Source organism: Balaenoptera physalus (genome assembly GCF_965194825.1).
Source record: "Balaenoptera physalus genome assembly, chromosome: 16".
NCBI classification, from domain to species: Eukaryota; Metazoa; Chordata; class Mammalia; order Artiodactyla; family Balaenopteridae; genus Balaenoptera; species Balaenoptera physalus.
The window spans coordinates 86,945,766-86,969,254 of record NC_138898.1 but is presented as its reverse complement, the minus strand read 5'-3'; the positions used below and the strand labels follow the sequence as shown (position 1 = coordinate 86,969,254).

The following is a 23,489-nucleotide window of genomic DNA, read 5'->3' as shown; positions in this document are numbered from 1 at the left end:
TTATTCTGCCATAAAAATGAACGAAGTATTGACATACACTACAACACGAATAAACCTGGAAAACATTATGCCAAGTGAAAGAAGCCAGACACAAAAGGCCACATATTGTATGATTCCATAAAATGCCCAGAATAGGCAAAGTCTTAGCCAAAAAGCAGATTGGTTGTTGTCAGGGCTAGGGTTGGGGGAATGGAGAATGACTGCTTAATGGGTACCGGGTTTCTTTTTGGGGTGATGGTTGTACAACACTGGTAATATACTAAAAGCCGCTGAATCATACACAGTGAATTTTACTTCAATTAAAAAAAAAAAGAATGAGGCAACTCTCTCTATACTGATATGGGAAGCTCTCCAAGATGCGTTATTTAGTGAAAAAAGCAAGACTGTGAACAATATGGTCTCCCTTTGAAAAAGGTGGGTAGGGGCAGGGTAGAGGAAGAATATACACATAAGCATTTTTACCTAACATGTCTTCGCAAACATTCACAAGAACTTGTTACTGGTGAACTGTCCCTGGGGAAGAGAATTTGAGGGCGAGGGTAGGTGTGGAGGGCCTTCCTTTTCAAAACAAGCCCTCTTGTACAATTTAAAAGTGCACATTATATATTACCTTTCCCCCAAGAAAACAAATTAACCTTTTTAAAAGAGTACATATTTAAATAAAGGGGTGCTTATATAATGACAATATGCTTACGGAAAGGTTGTTGATCCATGCTGGGGGTGGAAAACAACTGGGAATGAGATTCTACAAGTGGTTATCTAACAATGACAGATATCGGAATACTTTTTTACAGTATAATTATACATTTCCCAAATGGAAGATTATATAAACAGCGTGATGCTTACATAAGAAGTTGAAAGACTGTCTGAGTCTGTGACAGCAAGCCGTCCTTAGGACCCCTGACTCCCTCGGGGCAGGAAACCTGGGCTCCTTTTTCCTCCCACTTAAGGTCTCAACCTGGGCTCCTCAGGCACTGACAGGTAAGGGAGTTCTCCATACCGAAAGGAACCTTCTTGAAAAGACCTTTTCTGTAATTCCAGAAGAAAGACAGATTGTATAAAACACCCATGATTACAATTACAGTCCAAAGGCCTATTTTCAACTCTTTCTCTTGATTCTGAAGACCTTCCGTTTGTATCACGTAACCCCCCAAAGTAAATATACTGCTTTAATTCATGGCTAATGAGTCTCCAGGTACACTGACAGGTGTCAGACAGAAAGAAGTCCTATCGGTGTCCACTACCACCTACAACCTACAATACAACCCAAACAAAGGGCTTCTTTCACCCATACTCCCTCAGACTCATGACTGTTTCCCATTTCTGCCAGATTACCACCAAATCTTCTCATCTTTAAGTTCATTACAGAGGCTGCTAGAGATTCTGGCTACAACGGCAGAACCTCCTGGAGCAGCTGGGAGTGAGAGCTGGTCCTTCCTGCCCTGCTTCTTTATTTCTAGAGCAGAAAAAAATAACAAACCTGGAAGCCCCACGTAGCAGCAGCTTTTGTAGTCTGTGACTTCATTTAAGGAAGTATTCTATGAAACCTCTGAAAAGAAGCTAAATTTAGATTGAAGTCTTTCACCAAGAATGCCAGCCTCTTCAGCTAGGGAACCCACATGCCCAGTAGCATAGCAGGGTGGGGGGTGGGGGGGAATCAACAACTTTAAAATACATAAAAATGTGTCATCATTGAGGGAAGTGAAGCTGGAACTATTCAGCCCAAAGAAATTTTCTTCTGGTACCACCAACATCTTAATTCTCGATAAAGGAGTAGTGACTACAAAAACTTTTGTAGGGAAAGAAACAGTGAAACAAGGGAGACAGGTTTTCTTTATAAGGTTTCTACTAAGAGAGCAAGGAACTACTCTATATACCAGGATGTCTGTCATGATAGAATCTGGCAACGAGGTATTGAAATCAACATACTGTCTGAAAACAAGTTCTCTAACACTGAGTCAGACAGGAAGGAAAAACCATCTACTTACTCACCAGTACTACCTTCCCAACACCTTACTCTTCCCAAATGTGTCAATTTAGACCTTGAACTCTAAGATGATAAGAGACACAGCAAAAAACAAAAACAAAAAACAAAAAAAAAAGAAAGAAAACAAAACTGGTATGATTTGAGATTAACGACAATTAACAGGGAGATAATGCTCTTTTCTATGCATTTTTTTAACCTTGAAGAGTAAGGCTGAGCCATTTAAAAGCTCATCTTCTCCAACATTCTATTCCCAAAATAAAATTAAAATATTATATGTAATTTTAAAATTAACATTTAACAGCCTCATCCTACTTCATGCTCCAAAACTGGTTCTATCCTGCAAGCCGTACCTCTAGACAGATTTCAGCAGATAACTGTGTAAGAGACAAACAGAGAGTGAGATTTCCTTCGTTCCTTCAGATTTGCGTCCTCCTCTTCTCCCCGCCCCCAATCAGCTGGGAAGCAGTCCCAGATTCTTCTCAAGCTTAGTTTGGAAGTAAAGCTCAGCCTTGATAAACACTCAACCCAGGAAATGCTTTGGATCGTAGACCACTTAGAATACTCAGTCTGTCCTTTCCCAAGAGGTCTCTTTTCAAACTCCATTTGATAGGCGGTTTGGCAGTTTTATATTTTCACTAAAACCTCCTGGAACATTGCTGAGAGATAAAATCATAGCAGGCTGGAAACTATACAAATGGTGGAGGGAAGCACCACACCCAAGGAAAGCTCCTCAAACTTCAGGGGGAAATCACTGTTCAAAAGAGCCCCCAATAGTACCTACTCCCTACGGGAAGGAGGGAGGGGAGGGGAAGAAGTCCCCACTCTCTGTGCCACTGGGCACGTTTCTTTTACGGTGTCACCTCAGTAGGGGCTTGATACCGTTAGGACACAATGAAAACTAGAATGACCCGTTTTTTAGTGTTTTTGAAACGTTAATGTCCTGGTCCCTGCACTACTAAAAAGACCGACTCAGTCACACTGACATTCACCATACATCTTTTTTACAGAATCAGCATTTCACGTCATTTCTCGTGTGTCTTTTGGACCACCTCTGGTGTTGTGTTTGGGTGCTGTTCAAAATGTCTCCAAGACCCAACAATTAGCCGTACTGGCAAATTCTCTCCTACGCTTGGTTCGTGAGTTCATAGACAGATTACGTGAAACCACAGAACGCTCGATCTCAGAGCGACAACCGGCTTCATGACACTGAACAGAATGCCAAGTTCTTTCACAGAGAGAGGGTGGTGGGGAGACCTGGGGGCCAAACCAATTAGAAAAACAGCACCGGCTTAGCCTAAACCAAGAATGTGCAAGCTTCTGGAAGTCACCAGAAATTTATTTATTTTTTCCGTGGAATCGTAATAACAGAGTAACATCTCAGTAATATATATGTGATAAATAATAATAAGGCACAGTTGATGCTGATGTCTAGTAAATAATCAATAGGGGTATAGGCCAAGGAGGAAACGGCTAATAAAAACGAAATCTTAGGTCGGTAAGAGGTGGTGGAAATTTGGGGAGAACAAATATACTCTTTGCTTTTTATATTGTTACTCATCTGTGTCACAATAACGCCAGGGCCATCTCCCCCTCCATATAACAACCCCTGAAGTGATCGCTTTCCGGGAAGGTCAGTGGAAGGTGGGAGTTCCTCACGGAGTGATGTTTAACGAAGGCCTTAATTTGGAGACAAAAAGGAAAAGAACCAGATTCAGAAACAACGTTGACACCAACTTGTAAAGTAAGATGCAAAGTAACAGAGCAATTAGACTTCAGTCCGGTTACTAGATCCTCAGTGAAGCCTTAGGCGAGGTAGCCCCTACCATACACTGGGCACCTGGTTACTGCCTTTCCTCCTGGCAACAACCTTAGGAGGTGGGTACTGTCTGCGCTGAAAGATGAAAGGTGTGATTTGCCCAAGGCCACTGGTATGTAGTCGAACTGGCTTGGCTGACTTCTCTGCACTCCACCATCTCCAAAATGGGGACAAGACTCGTACCTCCCCACTAAGTTTATTGAGAGGAGGAAACAGACCTCATGAAAACTGCTTAGCATAGTGTCCGCCTGGCAAGTAGTAAAAAGCCAGTAATGGACAGATATCTTGATTATTATTCCCTAAGGTCACCCAGCTCCTGAGCAGCGAAGCTGGAACTGAAACCCAGGTCAGCTGTGCTCCAAAAGCCATACTCTGCGCACAGGGATCTCCTTAGTTCCACGGCACGCAGTTTGCATACCTGACCTCATTTCTATAAAAAAGGCCACAGGACAGAAGGGGCACTCCAAAGAATGACATCCCAACACTGATGCTTTAAAGCCAGTGCTTGGCAGACACTCATTCTAGAATATTTTGGGAGAGATTCCAAACTTTGGCAGTGAAGGTTGCCCAGCCCCAGCCTATGTGATCCAGGGCAGAGCTAAGGGAAGGGAAACAGGACAGGACCTTCCACGGGGTCTGCCCCCTACCAAGGTGTAATTCCCTCCCGTGCGCTTTACGTTTGACCTCCTTTGCCTGCAAAAAGATTTTCAACAGTACCTGACTGTAAATGGAAGGAGGCCCAGTGTCCAAAAAACAAACAAATTTTTTTAAAAACCCACTACACAAACACCTGAATGCCCACAGCATTTTATCAGGATGCCCAACCTCATTTAGTGTATTTTTGTTTGTTTGTTTGTTTTTCTGGCCGTTCTGCGTGGCTTGGGGGAACCAGGGATTGAACCCCAGCCCTGGCAGTGAAAGCGCCCACTGCCGAGTCCTAACCACTGAACCGCCAGGGAATCCAACATCATTTAGAACTTACAACACTCCACTCCCTTCACAGCCCCTTCGTATCTCCTCTGGCTGGGAAGGTTTTTCTAGGGCTAAGTAGGGAATCTGATGTCAGCTTTGGAACAATGCAGAGACTGCATAAACAGTGTGTATTTCCTTCCTCTGGCCTCTAACCCTTTGGAACGTCCACTATGCTACTTGCCAGACAACCTAGCACATAGTAGTTATTCAATAAACATTGGTTAAAAGAAACTCTGAAGGGGCTTCCCTGGTGGCACAGTGGTTAAGAATCTGCCTGCCAATGCAGGGGACACGGGTTCGAGCCCTGGTCCGGGAAGATCCCACATGCCGTGGAGCAACTAATTTCGTGTTCCACAACTAATAAGCCTGTGCTATAGAGCCCGCGAGCCACAACTACTGAAGCCCGTGTGCCTAGAGCCCGTGCTCTGCAACAAGAGAAGCCACCGCAATGAGAAGTCCTCGCACTGCATGAAGAGTAGCCCCCACTCGCCGCAACTAGAGAAAGCCCGCACGCAGCAACGAAGACCCAACGCAGCCAAAAATAAGTAAAATAAATAAATAAATTAAATAAATAAATTAATTAAATAAATTTATTTAAAAAAAAAAAAACTCTGAAGACCATGTAGTCTAAACCTGGCCCCAACGAAGGATCCCTCATCAAGCACCCTAGAAAGACTATATCCAGCATTTGCATAAACACTGTAACTCAGCACTAACTACTTTGTGAAGGGGTCTCCAAAGAATGAGGCCCCTCTAATTACTCCCTCATTAGACAGTTCTCACTGTTACCAAGTTCCTTCCCAAGCTGCGGCGGCAGTTGGCATCACAACTAATGTTCTCTAAGCACTTACCCTGCACACCCTTCCCAGCACTTTCCACAGCAAGGAAGTGGCAAAGCCAGGATTGGAACCCAGGCCTCCCCCCCACCCCGGGCTCTCAGCCACCACGTAGTCCATTCACTGGACCCCGTGCTGCCCTCTGCGCACAGGAGTCCCTGGTACACAGCAGGCCTCAGAAATTAGAATTTATCAACTCTCTTCCTGATCAAACCTCTCTGACATCTGACCACTGCTACCCAGACCCCACCCCCATCCAGGTTACCACGGCAGCCGGAGTCCTCCATGCCCTCCACCTGTCTGGCATCTCTTACTTCAGTCTGACCTTCAAAAAGGCCACACTCTTGCTCCATTTCACCTGTCTCTGCACATGCTATTACCGCATGGTCCCTCTCCCCATCCAGATCTTTCCAGAGCCACTTCAAATGGGGCCTGCCCAGCAGCTGCGCTTCTCTGGCCCACAAGGAGCTTCCTGTTCAATCTGGCACTTTTCTTACTGAGCTTAACTGTTTCTAGAGAACGTCTCACTTCCCTAGGTACCGTTAGGTTCCTGGCAGAGATGACTATATTTCTGCAATGCACCTCTCATCCTTAAGCATCATGCTTAACAATGAGTAAAGCTAGTATAGATGGCTTGAGGCTTATCTTCCTTTAGAAGTAATCTGACCAGAAAATCAATATCAAATTCGAATGTGAAAATTATGGACTTCAATGTTAAATAATCAAGCCTCATTAAAATAATAAAATGCATATTTCTTCTTCATATATGTCAATAGGTATATATTCCTCAAAAAAAAAAACTACAGAGATAGATAGATATGTTGCGTTTTGTAGTAATACACTGGGGTAAAATGTTTTTCTCTGGTATTTGTTTATTTAAAAAGATGATTCTTTAATTAGAAGCCCTTTTATTCTTTAACAAACTATCAGATACTCTGAACTGGGTTCCTTCAAGTGTTATGCATTTCAGAGCTGTTAAGAACCAGGCTACATCCATCAGGAGAGGCTGATATGAGGTAGAAACAGAGGTTTATTCCTTGCTATCACTATTTTATCCAACATAGGCTGGGTCTGGGGCTCAGGCCAGGGCAGAAGAGGACCCTCTGCTCCACATAATCATTCAGGGACCCCGGCTGATGGGGGATCTCCCCCCATATGATACACACACGGTTCAGGGTGCCCCATGGTAGAGCTGGAGGTGCTTATGGCTTCGGCCCCCGAGTGAGACAGATCACTGCTTCTCTCGGTTCACTAGCCAGAATCAATCACGTGGTGCCACATAACCTCCAGGCAGCTGGGAAAAGTTGAAGGGCACAAGGACAGTCATTGAGCAGCGCTGTTTCTGCCACAGAGGCAGCTCTGGAGCTCCAAAGGTAGAGCGGTCCCTGATGACGTGAAAGAAGCAAGGTGTACAACAGTGCATATAGTATGCTGTCACCTGTGTTAACAAGCAAGAGAGAGGAAGAGATAGAGAAAAGGGAACAGAAAACCTCTGGAAGAATGCTACTAGAGAAATTAATAATACCATGGTAATAATTGCTGCCTGTCTGGAGGCAAGATGGTTGGCAAGGGGCAGGGAGGAGGAAAAGGCATTTTTAATGGGTGCCCTCTTACATTACATGCATGGGTCATCTATTTTAAAACTCTAACTAAAATCATTTTTAGGCTGTGATTTATACACTTCAAATTAATGGGTTGTTTGGGGATTTTTTCTTTCTGAATCAAGTCCAATCTATTCTAACATAAGAAACACCAGATCCTTGACTCACACTGCCTGAAATTAAACACCTGGAGTAACACTGACATAATCACATCCTTTAGTAAAGGCTTGCTGAGAGATCTTGCACTGGCTTCTCTCTATTCTAAATATAAACATCACTACTATGTAGGTGATGAGAAAAGTACTGAAGCCGATCAAATGTCTGCTTTTGGAAATAATTTTCCTGTTATTTCAATTTAGGTACCCTTTATTTTCTAAAGTAAACCTCCTTTTCTAAAATAAAAGTGTTATTTTTGGTACTGTTACACTGAATTCTATACAAAATACAGCAAACAAAGTCTCCTGGGTTCCCCGAAAGAGAACAACACTGCTGTTTCAGAATGCATTAAAATATGGACTGCACTGAGATACAGTCTTCGCCAAAATCATGATCAACACCCTCAAATAACATTTAAATACTTCATGTGCCAGATGTGCCAGGGGACTGCCTCTGGGGCTGTGACAAGGTAACGCAACAGCACATCTGCTCCACTCACTCAGTTGTCGTCAACAGGAGTAGAATCCTGCTGACATTCAGCTGATGAAGTAAGCCATAAATAATGCAATAAGTAAACAGGTCAAGTCTCCGAAAAGACTTCTATCATTCATTTCAATTTTAATATCAAAAACAGGCCTTAAAAAAAACAAAACAAATAGGCTTATACTACCCCATTCACAACACTCTAAATACCAGAGAATTTCCAAGAGAAATAGCACTCTATCGAGTTATGTGATATCCTTACGGGTTTTACTTCTAAATTTATGCTAAGCATATTACATAGTTACTTTTTACTACACCAAGTTGGTACTTAAATAGTCTGTGACTGTCTCTCAAGTTCTACAATATACTGTCCGCATTTATATTCTAGTGGAAAATCAACTACCACACATTTCTTTCAAACAGCAATATTACGCTTTCTAAACTGAATGTGTTTGGGTGTATCAGAGGCGCTTTCCTAAGCTGGCTTTCTGCCTACAACCTGTGCTTTTCTAAAAGGTAATGTGCACTATCATTTAACCTGCCTTGAGCTTCCAAATAGGTTTAGTCAACCAATATTAATGATTCCAAAAATGTATCTCAAATTTCTTTCTAAATCACTGAAGAAAAGCAAATAACCCAAGTTTGCAAAGCCTATCGTGGGTCTTGTAGCATCCGCTATTCAACCTACGTAATGAATTAGTAATTATGAAATTGCCAGTATTGCAACATGTGAGGCCAAATACAATATATGTTTAGGACAAAAACAAAAAGGAAAGGAAACTTTAGATCCCACTGTGTTATGTTTAAACTGAAGACGGATGGCATTAATTTGTGGGTATACAAACAATTTCCAGGACTTTCAAGTCAGAGGCAGCCGTAATACCATATATCATTGATTCTAAGACACATTTCTTCATATTTTAACATCTCTGAAATCTTCAAATGAATCATATTGTAGTGTAAATACTGGTGTTTCTTTTTTAGTGGTATATAAAACAATGGTGCGACTTTCAATCAAAGTCATCTTACAGTCACCGAAATACGACAATGTTAATATTAGCTAACATGTATTGAACACTGTGTACCAGGCACTGCATGTGGATTATTTTATTTAATACTCACAATACTCTGGTGTGGCTTCAATTATTTTCCCCATTTTTATAGCTGGGGAAACTAAGAGATGAGGTCACTTGTCTAAAGGCACAGGTTGGCCCCAGTCCAGCTCTTAACCACCCGGTCTCACTGACTCCACAGAGGGAAGAGCTTGAGGGTCTGAGAGAGCCAACAATTCCTCGGAACATGGGTTCGAAGCCCAGCCAAGCATCTTCTAAGCACTTTTTTTTTTTTTAAGGAATATAGGAGTAAAAATACAGAGCTCCAGATATCAAGAACAGATATTAATTATTAATCAAAGCCTTTACTATAAGGAAGGGTTGGTAATCACCTTTCTGAGAAAAATTATACTCTTGCATAAAAACCAATTTTTTCTCTTTTTATACATCCTGAATTCAATTTATAATTAACACGTATTTTTCTTCCTTAAAAATATTCTATTATCTCTAGAGAAATGATATAAGAATGTATTCCTATGCTCTGTACCTAAATTTTATTTAAATCAGTATTGAAATAGTCCCAAATAAAACAATACTATACAACAAACCAGAAACATTCTACAATACAAATCGACAATGAAATTTGTTGGGGTAAGTTCACATATAAAGCTACCATTCCTAACACCTGGCAAAAATGTTTGACACTTCTACAAAAATACATCTTTTAATTCGCACTGCTACAAAGAGGGCATTCTTTTTTTTCAGAAGTTCATTAAATGGTATTGTCTACTTATTTGTTGGTTGCCTTCCTAGCATTTCTTTTCCTGTTCCCTCAAATGTCCTAGTCCTATATGTTGGGTGAGACTTAACACCATTACTGGATTCCAAGATGGACCCTAATTCCCATCATCCTAGCCAGTGGTTGGCTTAGAGATGGACACGTGACCCAAATTAGGCCAATCAGACAAGAAGATTCAACTCCAGAACTTCTACTCTAGGCATGAGCTACTGGGGAAGTGTTCTCTTAACATCTCTGCTAATTAAAGCCAGAAGCAAATAGCCATGGGAGCTGCTGGTAGCCACGTCCTACCTTTGGAACACAAGGGGAAGGGACAGCCAAGAATGGTCTGAGGTCACAGCACTGAGAAATGGGAAAACCAGGTCCTTGCCATGCCACTGGAACTACTTTTGCACTTTGCTGTTAATTTACTGAAGGAAATTCTTTCTATTGAGGCAATTTAAGCTAGGTTTTCTGCTACTTATATCTGAAAGCATTCTGTTTTTTAAAACTAATAAAAAATCAGTATCAGGAAGTGTGGTATTATAAATACAAGACAGAAGTAAAAATGTGAAATTGGCTGAAGAAAGGAGACAGAGTAAAATTCAATGAACACCCCATGAACCCAGCCTGAGCATTTAACTATCTTTGAGAAAAGAAACAATCAGGCTGTGGCCTGTGGCCTGTTGTGCCCACCAAGACTACAAAGAGCACTAAGGCACTCAATAGGAAAGATGCAAGATACGGAAAGGTTCCGACTACTCACAGCATTTAGTAAGGATCTTTGAGGAGACAAAACAAAAAGGGAGGAAAATATGCCTTTGCTAAAAGAGGACCTTTCTGCTTCAAATCGTAATCCAAGGGGACCGAGAGATTTGAAGAGAGAAAACAGGATAAAGAGAGGGAGGGATGTGGTAGCCTTGGCAAGAGATAAGACTGTGGGGTAGGGTGGGCAAAAGAATCCTGACCCCCAGGCATCCCCCAAACACCCTTGTGAGGTATTCTCAGCCTGAAAATGGGAAACATCATTCGAGATGTTACTGCAAAACATCCCATGGGCAAGGGACAAATTCATGATGTCCCTCCATCCAACCACTTATTTCCAACAGCCCTGAGGGAAAAGCAAAGGAGAAAACTAGGAAACCAAACGTTATGAAGATGGGCCAAATTCTAGACTTGGGAACATTTCAGGCTTTGGTTCAAACCCCTGGAATTGCCCAAAGTCCAGGAGCAGACTAGGTTTTGGGGTGTCATATGGTCACAGACCTCCCAAGCTGAGCTGACAGCAGCCTGTGATTGCCCAGTTCCCAGCCCCTATCTCACTCTGTGGCCAAAAAGAAGCAACCCACAAACACTGCCCCCAAGAGGGGTGTCCTCCAGTGTCCAACTCAGATGTGGCCATGGAACCCAGTCTACAAGAAGGTCATTAATTCTTTCAACCAGCGAGTGTTCGTGAACACCGCTGTGTACCAAGCAACGTTCAGTGGGAACACAGACGTAAACAAGACGTCTGTAAGCAAGGCCACGGGCTTCATGGAACTTACATACTAGGAGCAGAGAGAAAATCCGGTCGACTGGACAGCTAGCTGTTATACCAACACCCAACAAAAATATCATGAAGTGATGATTGCTGGTTAGGAAGTAAGGCTGCTGTGACAGTGAGGGAGCTACTTCAATGGGGTGGTCAGGAAAGGTCTTCCTGAGGAGGTGACACTTGGACTGGGAATTGAATGACAAGAAGGACCAGCCATGGGAAAAAAAAAAAAAAATCAAGGGAAGAGCATTCGAGCATTTCATTAAAAAAGACAACAACGAAGACGCAGAAGAAGAGGAAGAAAAGAGAAGAATAAAGGGATAATTCATGCAAAATCCCTAAAGCAGGAACAAGCTTGCCACGTGTTACGGCTGGGTGTCTGCAGCCTAGAGAACAAAGGGAGAAAATGACACAGACGAGGCCAGAGAGGCAGCCAGGGCAGGATCACACAGGGAGTTTGATTTTATTCTGAGTAGGAAGCCACTGGAGGACTTTAAAGAAGGGAATGACATGATCTAATTTCTGCTTTGAAAAGAGTTTGAGATGGCGAACAGAGTAGTGATTGCCAGGGGTCCCAGGGATGGGGAAGGGGTGGATGTGCCTTTAAAGGGAGAGCACCAAGGACAAAACAGCACAGTTCTGCATCTCGATTGTGGCGGTGGTGGTTATACGAATCTGCACATACAATTGGTGAAATCTGACCTGTGGATTGTACCAATGTTGACCGTCAGTTTGTTTTGATATCATACCATAGGTACGCATGATGTTAAAAATGGGGGAGGCATAGTAAAGGGTACACAGACCTCCCTGTACATTTCTTTGCGACTTCCTGTGAATCTACAGTTACTTCAATTAAAAGTTAAAAATATTTTGCAAATTTGAAAGTTGCTAAGAGAGGAGATCTTAAAAGTTCTCATCAAAAAAATTTTTTTGTAACTGTGTAAGGTGATGGGTGTTAACTAGACTTACCGTGGTGATCATTTCACAGTGTCTACAAATATCAAATCATTATATTGTACGCCTGAAATCGATACAGTGTTATATGGCAATTATACCTCAATTTAGGTAAGTAAATAAATAAGAAAGCTAAAAGCATGACCAGATCACATTTAAACAAATCCTAAGATAATACTCATAATATTTGACTCACAAAATGCAAGTCACTTTATTTGGGGCTTTAGGGAGAACAAATGCGTTTATGATAATAAAAGATTAAATAGATAGAACTCACGTGGCAATTGTGTGAAGAGTGTGCATCTATTTCTTTTTGGACCAAAAATATTGAATTTAGGTTTGTAATATATAAGTCTATACGATTCTCTGTTAATATTATTTTAATACAGTACTAGTTATTTGCAAAGAAAACAAGTCTGAACCTACACAGGAGATCTCAGGAAGGACACCTGGTATGTAGACAAAACATTACCTACGTAATAAATTAGAAATTATTCATAGAAACAAGTTTTTAAGGTTTCTGACTAAAAAATTTTTTACCTTTTTCACATTACATCCAAATACAGACCTAGATTTTTTAATATAAACATATATTTGCTAGTGGCTGAGGGTGGCCCTAGCAATCTGAAATTTACCAACTCACAGATGATTCTGACACACACTAGGGTAGGTCATTCATTCTCAACAGGATAATATTGCCTAGAAGGGTGTGAAAATTGTTTCTTGGGAGAGGAAAAAACCTTAGCTTATGATGCTTACACCAAAGCTCTACCTTACCTAAAAAAAAAAGAAAGAAAAAAGAAAAAAAAGTTAAAAAGAAAAGATGTCTTAGGCTTCCATTTAAGATATGGATTGGAGAAAAGTGAAAGCAGAAGCAGAATCACAATGTGATATTATGCTGCACTCACCAAAAGGGTTAAAAGAAAAAAGAAAACACCAAGATTGGCAACAATATGGAGCAACTGGAACTCTCTCACACACTGCCCGTGGGAATGTAAATTGGTACAACCACTTTGGAAAACTGTTTGGCAGTTTTGTTAAAGTTGAACATATGCCTACTCCATATGACCCAGCAAATCCATTCTTAAGTATACACCTAATAGAAATGCATATATATTCTCGCCAGAAGATACACACTCAGATGTTTATAGCAGCACTATTCATAACAGCCAAAACTAGAAATTACCCAATTGCCCGTCAACTGGTAAAGGGATCGATTATATTTAGTTTGACATAATGTAATACTCTATCGCAAAAAGGATGAATAATGTACAACCACACAATAATATGGGTGAATTTCACAAATGTAATGTTGAAGAGGTCAGTCACAAAAGAATGCCAACTGTATGGTGCCATTAACATGAAGTTCAAAAGCAGGCTGTTACAACACGACAGTGATTATCTTTGGGGGTGGGGGGTAGAAACTGGGAAGGTAGCTTGTGGGTATTCCAGATACTGGGAATATTCTATTTCTTGATCTAGATCAGAGTTTCTCCAGCACTACTGACATTTTGGACTGGATAATTCTTTGCTGTGGGGGTCTGTTTGGTGCATTGTAGGATGTTTGGCAGCATTCCTGGCCTTTATCCACTACGTGCTAGTAACACCCACAAAGTAGTAATGACCAAAAATGTCTCTAGACATTGCCAAAAGTCCCTTGGTGGACCAAATTACTCCGCAGTTGAGAACCGCTGATCTAAGATATAGTTACACAAGTGTGTTCAGCTTATAAAATATCAACAAACCGTACACTGCCTTTTTCTGTATGTATATGATATTTCAATATACAGAAGCAGGGAGACCATTTGGAAGACTATTGCAAGCATCCAACGAGAGGTGACAATGCCTCGGACTAGGGCGGTAAAAGTGAAGATGGAGAGAAGTAGAAAGATGCAGGAGATGGTACATGAGGCAGAGCTGACAACTTCTAGAGGATGAGAGAGAAGAAAACCAAGGAGGACACCGAAGTTTTTGGTCTGAACGGCCGAATGGTTGAAGACATCACAACGATGGGCCAGACTAGGGTCAGAGCATCTGGGGAATGACTGCGGGGGGAGATCAAATTGTGAGTTATCCAGAGGCAGCCAACATGCTTTTCTTGTACAGGAGAAGGTAACGTGTGCTCTGGACCACAGAGACTATATGTTTCCCATTCTTCACTCTTTCAAATCGTAGTCTTCAATCGGGTTTCCTGATCCCGCTCCACCATTGTACACAATTCAACTTGTCACTGGCCATCCCTCAATCATCAGACCAAGAGACGCTCCATGTAACCCTGACAGAGACAACTGGACATCCTCACCAAGGCTCCTGGAGCTGAAGCCGGAGGCAGTGAACATAGAAGCAGGAGTGAAGGAGCCACACTGGCTGGGAGCAAGGGCAATGTCAGCCAGTCTCTTTCTGTCTCCACTTGAGGATTTCCCCAAGCAAGGACTTTTGTCATAAATTAGTTAACATCGTTGAAATAGAGAAATAACTAATACTGCAGCTGGATGGTTTTGGTTACAAGTAACACTGGAATAAAAAAGGGCAAGCAGCAGCTGTCCAAGCAAGAGTTGATGATGGTGGCAGCTGGAACTAGGATGAGGGCAATGGACATGAAGGGGAGACACATTCCAGAGGAGACACATTCCAGATAAACTGTGGTGACAGAAATGAGAGGACTTGAGGATAAATTAGATATGAAGAATGACAATGAGGGTCGTTTTTTGGTTTGGGCAACTGGGTAGATTTAATGAAGTGGGGATGACCGTTAGAGAGAAAGGTTTCTGGGGAGAGGAGATCAAGAAGACTGTTTTGGACACGTTAAGCTTAGTCTACTAGGCATGTTTGGGGGAGAAGAAGAATGTCATGTTTCCAACCTCAAATAATTGTGGAGAAAAAAATGCTACCTTACCGCACCCCCAAAAAAAACTTGTCTAATTTTGTGAGTGTGGATTATCCTCAGGAAAGACTAACAAGAGTTAAATCAACATCCCATAAGTACATGCAGGCCTTCTGCACATGAGTATTGATTATTGTAAAGCATACGAATTTATTATAGTTGGATTAAGCGTGCTTCTGAGAATTTTTGTATCGGCCCGTGAAATGATTATCCATTTAGGACAAGAGAAACTATCCTTTCTCTCCTGTAAAATGTGTTTTTAAAGACTAAAACAAATTGCATGCTATTTTTTTAACCTAGAAACAAAAACACATTTAAAAAGCAACAAACCAAAAAAAAAAAAACAAAAACTTTTTGAGGCTGGCTTGTATCTTGTCTCAGGTGAGGAAATGTTTATGAGAACTCTCTGGAAACTATGAAACACCGTACAATATAAGGCATTACTACTACTCATACGTACGAACACCCATCAAGCAATCATCAGACCTATGATTTGTAGGTAATATATGTAGAAATACAATACAGTAAAACTAAGATTTTGATCCCAAAGATCTAAGAGAATAAAAAGGCAACAAATTACATGTGGCTGTAACTTTGTCTACTTCTACAGAGTCAGATATCAATATTTCTTTTTTAGGCACCACTAAAATTAACAAACAGGCCTTTTTAAAAGTTCAAAATAAACCTATTGATTATAAATACTTGGGAAATATACCAAATTATTATTGCTGGCTTATGCAAGTTAACATTTTTATCCCACTTTAGGGAGGAGGTTATTTTACAAAAACAGGTCGGAGATAACCCCAAGTGACATTCCAAATAAATGATATAAACCAGCACTATTATTCAGAATCAAGACCCCAGTCTTTCAAGAGGCTCTCTATAAAAAGTAGGTCTAAGTAGGATTAGATTCCTGAATCTGGAAAGGATCATTCAGGCTGGAATAAGTTTTTAATATGCTAGAACAAGGGCATTTGTTTTGGGGGAGTATTCTCAGTATCAGAATGAACATATTCTCTGGGAAAATGTCTGTTCAGACCTGCAATGTATGCAATGTATTTTACTCTCTAGTGAGGAAATACATATAAACATGGATATATACCCTTAGATGCTATTTTAGCCCTTTAAAATACAGTTGGCACAATTTGCATTTTCAGAACACCTATATTTGAAAACAATTACAATCAGCAATTAATCTACTAGTTGCTCTAAGAAACTCTTTTCTTCTTAAGAGTTGTAGATTCTTTTTTTGTTTGTTTTTAACATTTTTAATTGTTGAAAAGCAATACATGCTCAAGGGGTGGGTGGGAGAAAGGGGGCAGGAGGGGAGATGAAATAGTAAAAGGAATACAATAAAACCAAGTCTCTCTCTCTCATCTGGACCCTCAACCCCAGTTTTCCTCCCCAGAGGAAATCACAATCAATATTTCGACAGAATCCTTCCAGTAATATCTATGCAGATAGATCTATAAATTTCCCTTTTATCTTTATTTTGTTTTATTACTCAAATAGTATGTACAATTTCCACTCTTCTGAATCATGCTTTTCCCCCACTCAATAACATACCTTGGAGAATATTCCATATCAGAATACAAAGCACTATCTTATTCTTTTAAACAGCTACGCCTCCCTGGGGATATACCATAATTGATTTAACTAGTTCTCTATTAACGCATATTTGTTTTCGGTCTTTTACAATTTCAAACAGTGCTACAATGACTTTGCACATAAGCCTTTACATAAATGTATGACTATATCTGTAAGAAAAATTCCTAAGGGCAGAATTGTCAGATCAAAAGATGTATACATTTATTATCTGATACCAGACTGCCCTTCTTACCATATTGTGCCAATTTATATTCTCAACCAACAGTGTAAAAGTTTCTGCTTTTCCACACCTTTGTCATCATGACATATTTTCAAACTCTAGTCTCTGCCAATCTGCTAGATGACAAACTGTTTCACCCTTAGTTTTTTGTTTCTTGTTTGGGGTTTTTTTGGCTGTGTCGGGTCTTCGCTGCTGCAAGCAGGCTTTTCTCTAGTTGCGGTGCAGGGGCTTCTCATTGCGGTAGCTTCTCTTGTTGCGGAGCATGGGCTCTAGGTGCACGGGCTTAGTTGCTCCGCGGCATGTGGGATCTTCCCGGACCAGGGCTCGAACCTGTGTCCCCTTCACTGGCAGGCGGATTCTTAACCACTGCGCCACCAGGGAAGTCCCTCACCCTTAGTTTTAACTGGTATTTTGTTTGGAGTGAATAGGGCTGAGTGTCTTTTCACATGCTTGAAATCCATTTTCATTCTTTTCTGTGAATTGTCCACATCCTTTGCCAAATAGGTTATTGGCCTTTTTCTAACTGATTGTGAAAGCTCTTTACATATTAAACAAGCTTGACTTTCATAATATATAGATTACAAATTGTTTTTCCTAGTTTGTCTTTGGCTATCGATTTTTATCCATTTTATTTTTCCATGGAGAAAATCTCTATCCAACTACTAAAGTTTTTTTATGGTTTATAACAGTTTTTCAGCTGCTGCTTTTGGATTTTAAAAGATATAAAATCATACTGCCTGCAAATAATAGGAATTTTGCTTTCTGATGTCTATCTCTAGTTCATAACAATTGTAACAGTGTATATCCCTGTGTTGCTCCTGATTTTAACGGGAATGCTTCCAAGTTTTCACAATTAAAAATGATGCTGGCTTTGGCTCGTGACACTACTTCTCTAAGGAACTTTCTGAATGCATAGAGAATTTAACAGTTCATTCCTGAGTATTATTTTTCCATGTTTATCAATAGATTCCATTGATTTTCTTCAGTGTCAAATACATCACTAGCTTTAGCACTTACATGATCATTTAGGAGTAAGAAATAACAGGAATCTATGACTTTGGATTTACACTGTCTACTCTAGAAATAATTCAAAACTACTCATCAAAATATTTAATCCGTATCAAGTCCTCGCCTGATATAAAAAGGCAGGTACCTCCCATTACAGATAGGAAGACTGAGTCACAAATAGGTTATAACTCCACCCACCCCCTTTCTTCACTGTGGCGCTTTTGGGAGTTAGAAATAAAATCAGACCTTCTGAGTCCCAATCCGGTGGTTAAGCCACAAGAAAGCACCAAGGCCTTTAGAGAATTGAGCAGATGCCCAATGTACAAAGAAGAAAGCAGATTGCCTTCTACAACCCCCTCACCCCCGCTACAGCTTCACAACATTCTCTTCCAGACTCCCTGTAAGCAACCTCCAAGTTGGACTCAGGAGCCTAAAACATCTGAAATGCATCACCCAGCAGCCAGCATAATAGGTCCGTTCTCCGTGATACATGATGCTGCCGACATTCCTCAGCCAATTAGAATTCCTTTCAGCTGCAATGGAGGTGAACACAGCTGGAATTACAGAGTGGGGCCATCACCAGACGCACTGATTGTACATTATTTAAGCCTTGTTTTAAGACAATAAGAGGATTTTTTCCCTTTAATCTAGAAATATGGAAACAACATTTCACTTAGTTTAAGTATCTAAATGGACTCGATTTCATCTGTAGACACAACAGGAATTCTAACATTTATTTTAAAAAGAAGATATGTCTGATTCACAGGGTTATGAGCTTTTGGTTTTTTTCGAGAGAGCTCGACAGCTCTCAACTAGAATGGCCTTAGGGACTTTGGGCAGCTAGATGCGGCGGACAACTAGCCAATTTAAGTGAGGGGCTTTCTCTCAATAAAATTCACTTACAAAACAACAAGCAAACTAGTCATTTGAGTTGTTCGGTGACAAAAAAACAAAAAACAAACATAACAAACCCGTGTATTTTTTACTAACTCTTTGTTTAAAAGCATTTAGCCACTGAAAGGGTTTTGAAATAACAAAAAATTGATTTAAGTGAGAACCCTAAAAGTTAGGGTTTCTCACCCAAAAAATCAGAGCATGGCACAGACACCAAATTATTTCATCCATTTCAGAAGGTTTTTTGAACTTCCTTTTTGCTCTGAGTACTCAATAAAATGCACGATTCAGCTATTTTAACTTTTAACCAGTGCCCACAAACATGTTACCGAGCAGCCAGGCTAGTGAACTGGATCAGTGAGCTGATGTTGAAATATTATGGGTCAGTCTTTCTTTTTTTTAATTCAGGAGGAAATACTTCTTCACAAGTGACTCAGGCCCCAGGACCCTCCCCGTCACCCAATGTTCCACATTAGAACCGGCCAATGTGACCAAACAGAAAAGGAAAGTCTGCAGAAGAGAAGAAAAAACCTGAAGTTCAGACACAACTTTCATGTTTGCAAAAATAGGAGTTTTTGAACTGACAAAGAAATAGGATTGAAATAAAAAATGCTAGTTTGATAAATCACAACTACTATAAAAATACAGAGAGATAGAGCATACGAAATAGTTCATTTCTCAAGCCAGTTAGGTGGGTCAAGAAGATTCTTTTTTAATGGATTTGAGGGCGGCGGAGGGGGGGGGGTGGAGGAAGGTTTTTCTTAAGACAGCACAGATGTGACCAAATCACAAAATCAACATGAGAGGGACTTCCCTGGTGGTCCAGTGGTTAAGACTCCGTGCTCGATTCCGCGTGTGCTGCCACTAAGACCCCAAGCAGCCAAATAAATATTTTCCCCAAAAAATCAACACCAGAACGTGTACTTGGCAGAGGGTTATTGCTTTTAAAGTATAACTGCAGTATAAGTTTTGCAGTAGCATTTGATCTAGCCCATCCCACATCCTTAGATGATTCGGCTCAAAGAAGTACCTTGACTGCACCTTCATGAGCTTGAGGCAGACTCTAAGGAAAATGTTAGGCAAACTCAGGTGGAGGGTGAATGTTGGGTAAACAGTGATGACTTATTTCTTCTTATCACAGTTCCAGTTGTTAAAACAAGAGTTCTGCCCGCCTTACATAAGTCAGGTACAAATTGACACAGGCAACATCTGCACAGATTTCTTCATCTTTCTTAAGAAAAACCTATTTCAAATCAATTAGGTCACCTGTGATTGATCAATTAATGTCAGAAGCAGCTATGACTACAAACTACTTCTCTCCAAGCTGCATCATCTGAATGCCAAAAAAAAGTCAGCCTTACATTACATGTGCTATAACTCTAAAAATAGTTTCCATTTCCATAGGCTATCAAGAAGGTTTCCCCTTCTCTACTTGGAATTAGAATTTTTCTCCCTTCCCGATATACAGTCACACTCCAAAAAATATAAAAACACAAGGAGATCTGAGAGTATTTCAAGGCATAAAAGCACCAAAGAAAAAGTTTAGGCATTTGGTATTCCAACTAACTGGTTAACATTGGAATAAAATTTAATTTGTTTGAAGAGCACTGTGGAACCCTGAGCTCAAAATTCCATTCTTTTACCAAAGTGACCTAAATAACGTATCTGGGATTCATTTGCGTACCATGTAAGAACAAAGTTTTTGCAAATCCTGCTTGAATTTAAAATAAAAATGTTTCCAAAGTGTTTGATTTGCCAGGGGACTCTACAATGTCTGCAAGATAATGCTCTTCAACCAAGATCACTTGATTTTGTACATATTATGCTCCAAACCTACTGAAACCATTTAAAAATGATTTTCCTGTTAAAATACCACAAAGACATTCATTAAAATCATAGTCATTTCAATATAAAGACTCACACATTCTTCTACTAGTTTAGGCCAGCTTTCCAAAGCAGTGCAACATACGACCCAATAGTTTTCAAAAACAAAAAGGGTTCCAGAGGAAGGGGAAAAAAAGAAATCATAAATGTAACCAATACACAAAAGTAATGCTTGACATAAATCAAACAGGAGGGCTGTGTTTTAGCACAAATTCTGAATATCAGGACTGAGACTTAACAAAAGCAAGCATAAGCAAACGGTAATTTGGAATAAATAGGCAGATAAATTGACATATCTTCGAGAAGGAAAGAACGTTATAATGGAGTTGAAATTTCATTTTATATATTAGGAAACTGAGAACCCAGAAAGGTTAATTTGTTCTATATCATGCAGTTAATGGCTGATCTTACCAGAATCAAGTCTCCTAATTCTAAACCCACCAACCACCTAATACAACTGTGGACACCAAAGTTCTAAATACTCTTTTATAATCCAATGTCTTCATACTTTCCATTGAACTGTGCCCTGTGTGGTATTTGCTGACTGGTTAGAACAGCCCTCGTTTTAAAAAATCATTTTTTCAAATATCACACAGGTAAATAAACTCTGAAACCTGTAACAAAAGTACACACCTCTTGAAAGATGGCTTCCCAAGATGCCAGAAGTGCAGAGATTTCAAACTCCCCCCGACAAGCTCAAAGATGAAGCCAAAACCTGTTCTACCGCCAACAAAATATCTAGTTCTGACGTTTCCACGTAAATTAATGTTCATCAGACAACTGGCATCAAGTGTGTCTGCAATCAACGCTAAATTCTCAACCTCGCTGCAGGGAGGACCACACTCACAAAACCCCTCAGATCATGAATTACATCAGCTGGGGGAAAGGGAAAAGGCGTTCTGGAAAGAACACTCATCACCTGATCCTGCGATAGCAAACACCATCCAAAAACTCTTTAAAGCATTTCTGCATCTATGACATCTAAATTTCTGAGTCCAAAAATAATTTGGGAGGAAGGACAAAACCTCCACTCCAGGAGGAAAAGGCTCACATTCAGACCTGCCAACTAGGCTTGATTAATATATAAATACACCTGACACAAACGTTGTAATTAAAACCTAGCCCTTCTAAAGCATTAATCACATTTCTACCCCAACTCACAAAATCAGTTACTTCTGCTTTTAACAAGAAAACTGAAACCAATCTGATGTCAATTATAGATTACACTGTAAATGAGAACCAAATGAAAGTTGTCAGTAATTAAAGTTTTACAAGCATTACAAAGTCAAAAACGTGGCTTTTATGTAACCATTAAAATAAGAATGTATATACTGTATCTACATAGGGAGTGAGAGTTTCCTACCAGCCCTGGAATAAAGAATTAGGTTTCTCCAGAAACAAAGATCCCTGGGATATACTTGTTACTTACAAAACCAGGGTCTGGGTTTGGGTGCAAATCATTATCTGATCTGATTGTATTATCTGGTCATAACCTGATCTGACATCTTTATACAAAAAAAACTATCTCCCTTTCCTTGAAACAAAAAATGGATCATGCAACAACTAAGAACTCTCAGAGGAAATTTTCGTTTGAAAAAAAAAAATCACCCATTGCTGTTTTCAGGGATTTCACCAATAACTGAGGGCCATGCATTTGCCATAAAGTGTCCAAAATGATCATTCTCTTTTTCAAAGAATCTGACCAGACTGACTTTGAAGTCATCATCAGACCAGTCACTGAACAGAAAAATCCAGGGGAAAATCCCCAACAGGGATTAGCCTGAACTTTTTATTTCCTTTCCAGAGCGGGAAATATTCACGTTTGGAAAGTCCCCCAGCAGAACCGTATTTGTAACACTACAATCTGGCCTCAGGTGTGAATTTAAACCGGAAGACGGGGCAGCAGACCCGCAGGAGTGGGGAGAGCGAGCAAGAGCAGATGAGGGTGCAGACTGGTCCAGGATCTCTGGAGCCCGCTAGCGAGGGGCAAGCCGACAGACACCGCTGGCAGCTACACACACCCGAACCACCACGTCGCAGGCCCAGAGCAGAGCTTCGCGCTCACCCTTGAAGGTTGCACTATGAGCCACCTAGGAGACACGGGCATTTCATTGAAGACTCAATGAGAGTGAATCAAGGAGTCTGCGTTAGTGCAGCTGCCAAAGCCTCCAGAGTGTGCGTGGGGTGCGGGCGGGGGGCGAGGTTTTTCAAGGATGCTGGCGGGTGGGAGAGGGGTGACGGTAAAGGAAAGAACTGAAGAAGCACAGTCAAGAGTAGGTAGTGGCCTGGCCTGAGAGAGAAAGGAAGTGGACTAGACTGAAGAGGTCTGGACCAGAGGGGAAGTGAGAACAGGACCGGGAGAAGCTACGAGATAGGATTCAGGAATTCGAGGCTGAAGGAAAGGGTGGAGGCCGCCAGACAGAAGCAAGGGGGCGGGGCTGGGAGATAAGCGGGGGCGGGACTAGGTAGAAAATGAGGGGCGGAGTTTAGGGGAAAGTGAGGGGGCGGGGCTGAAGAGAAGAAAGGGGCGGGGCCCGGAGGGGAGAAGCAAGGGGGCAAGTGGGGGGTGGGGAAAGCAAGAGAACGGATGAGGGAGGGGGTGAGAAGTCAGTGGGTGGGTGGGTGGGGGGAGACCTGGAGGGAGAAGCGAGAGGCAAGGCCGGGAGGGGAGAAGCGAGGGGGCAGGTGGGGGGAGAGATAGGGAAGAGCCAGAGAATGGGAAGGTGGCGAGAAGCGAGGGGCGGGACCGAGAGGGAAAAGAGAGGGGGCAGGTGAGGGGAGAGGGAAGAAATCCAGGGGGAGGAAGGGGTTGAGAAGCGGGG

At 41.1% G+C, this 23,489-nt stretch overlaps 2 protein-coding genes across 6 annotated transcripts in view; both read right to left on the bottom strand.

Moving 5' to 3' along the window:
* The window catches only part of KPNA7 (karyopherin subunit alpha 7), a 128,066-nt gene that overhangs the window by 43,281 nt on the left and 61,296 nt on the right, over positions 1 to 23,489 (bottom strand). Inside the window, exons 12-13 of the mRNA XM_082429856.1 lie at positions 2,338 to 3,664; positions 847 to 1,029 (exon numbers count right to left, since the gene is read on the bottom strand). The gene's annotated coding sequence lies outside the window, so the exon portion shown is untranslated. The remainder of the gene's footprint in view (positions 1 to 846; positions 1,030 to 2,337; positions 3,665 to 23,489) is intronic.
* SMURF1 (SMAD specific E3 ubiquitin protein ligase 1) overlaps positions 1 to 23,489 on the bottom strand; it is a 101,715-nt gene that overhangs the window by 77,610 nt on the left and 616 nt on the right. The window lies entirely within an intron of this gene.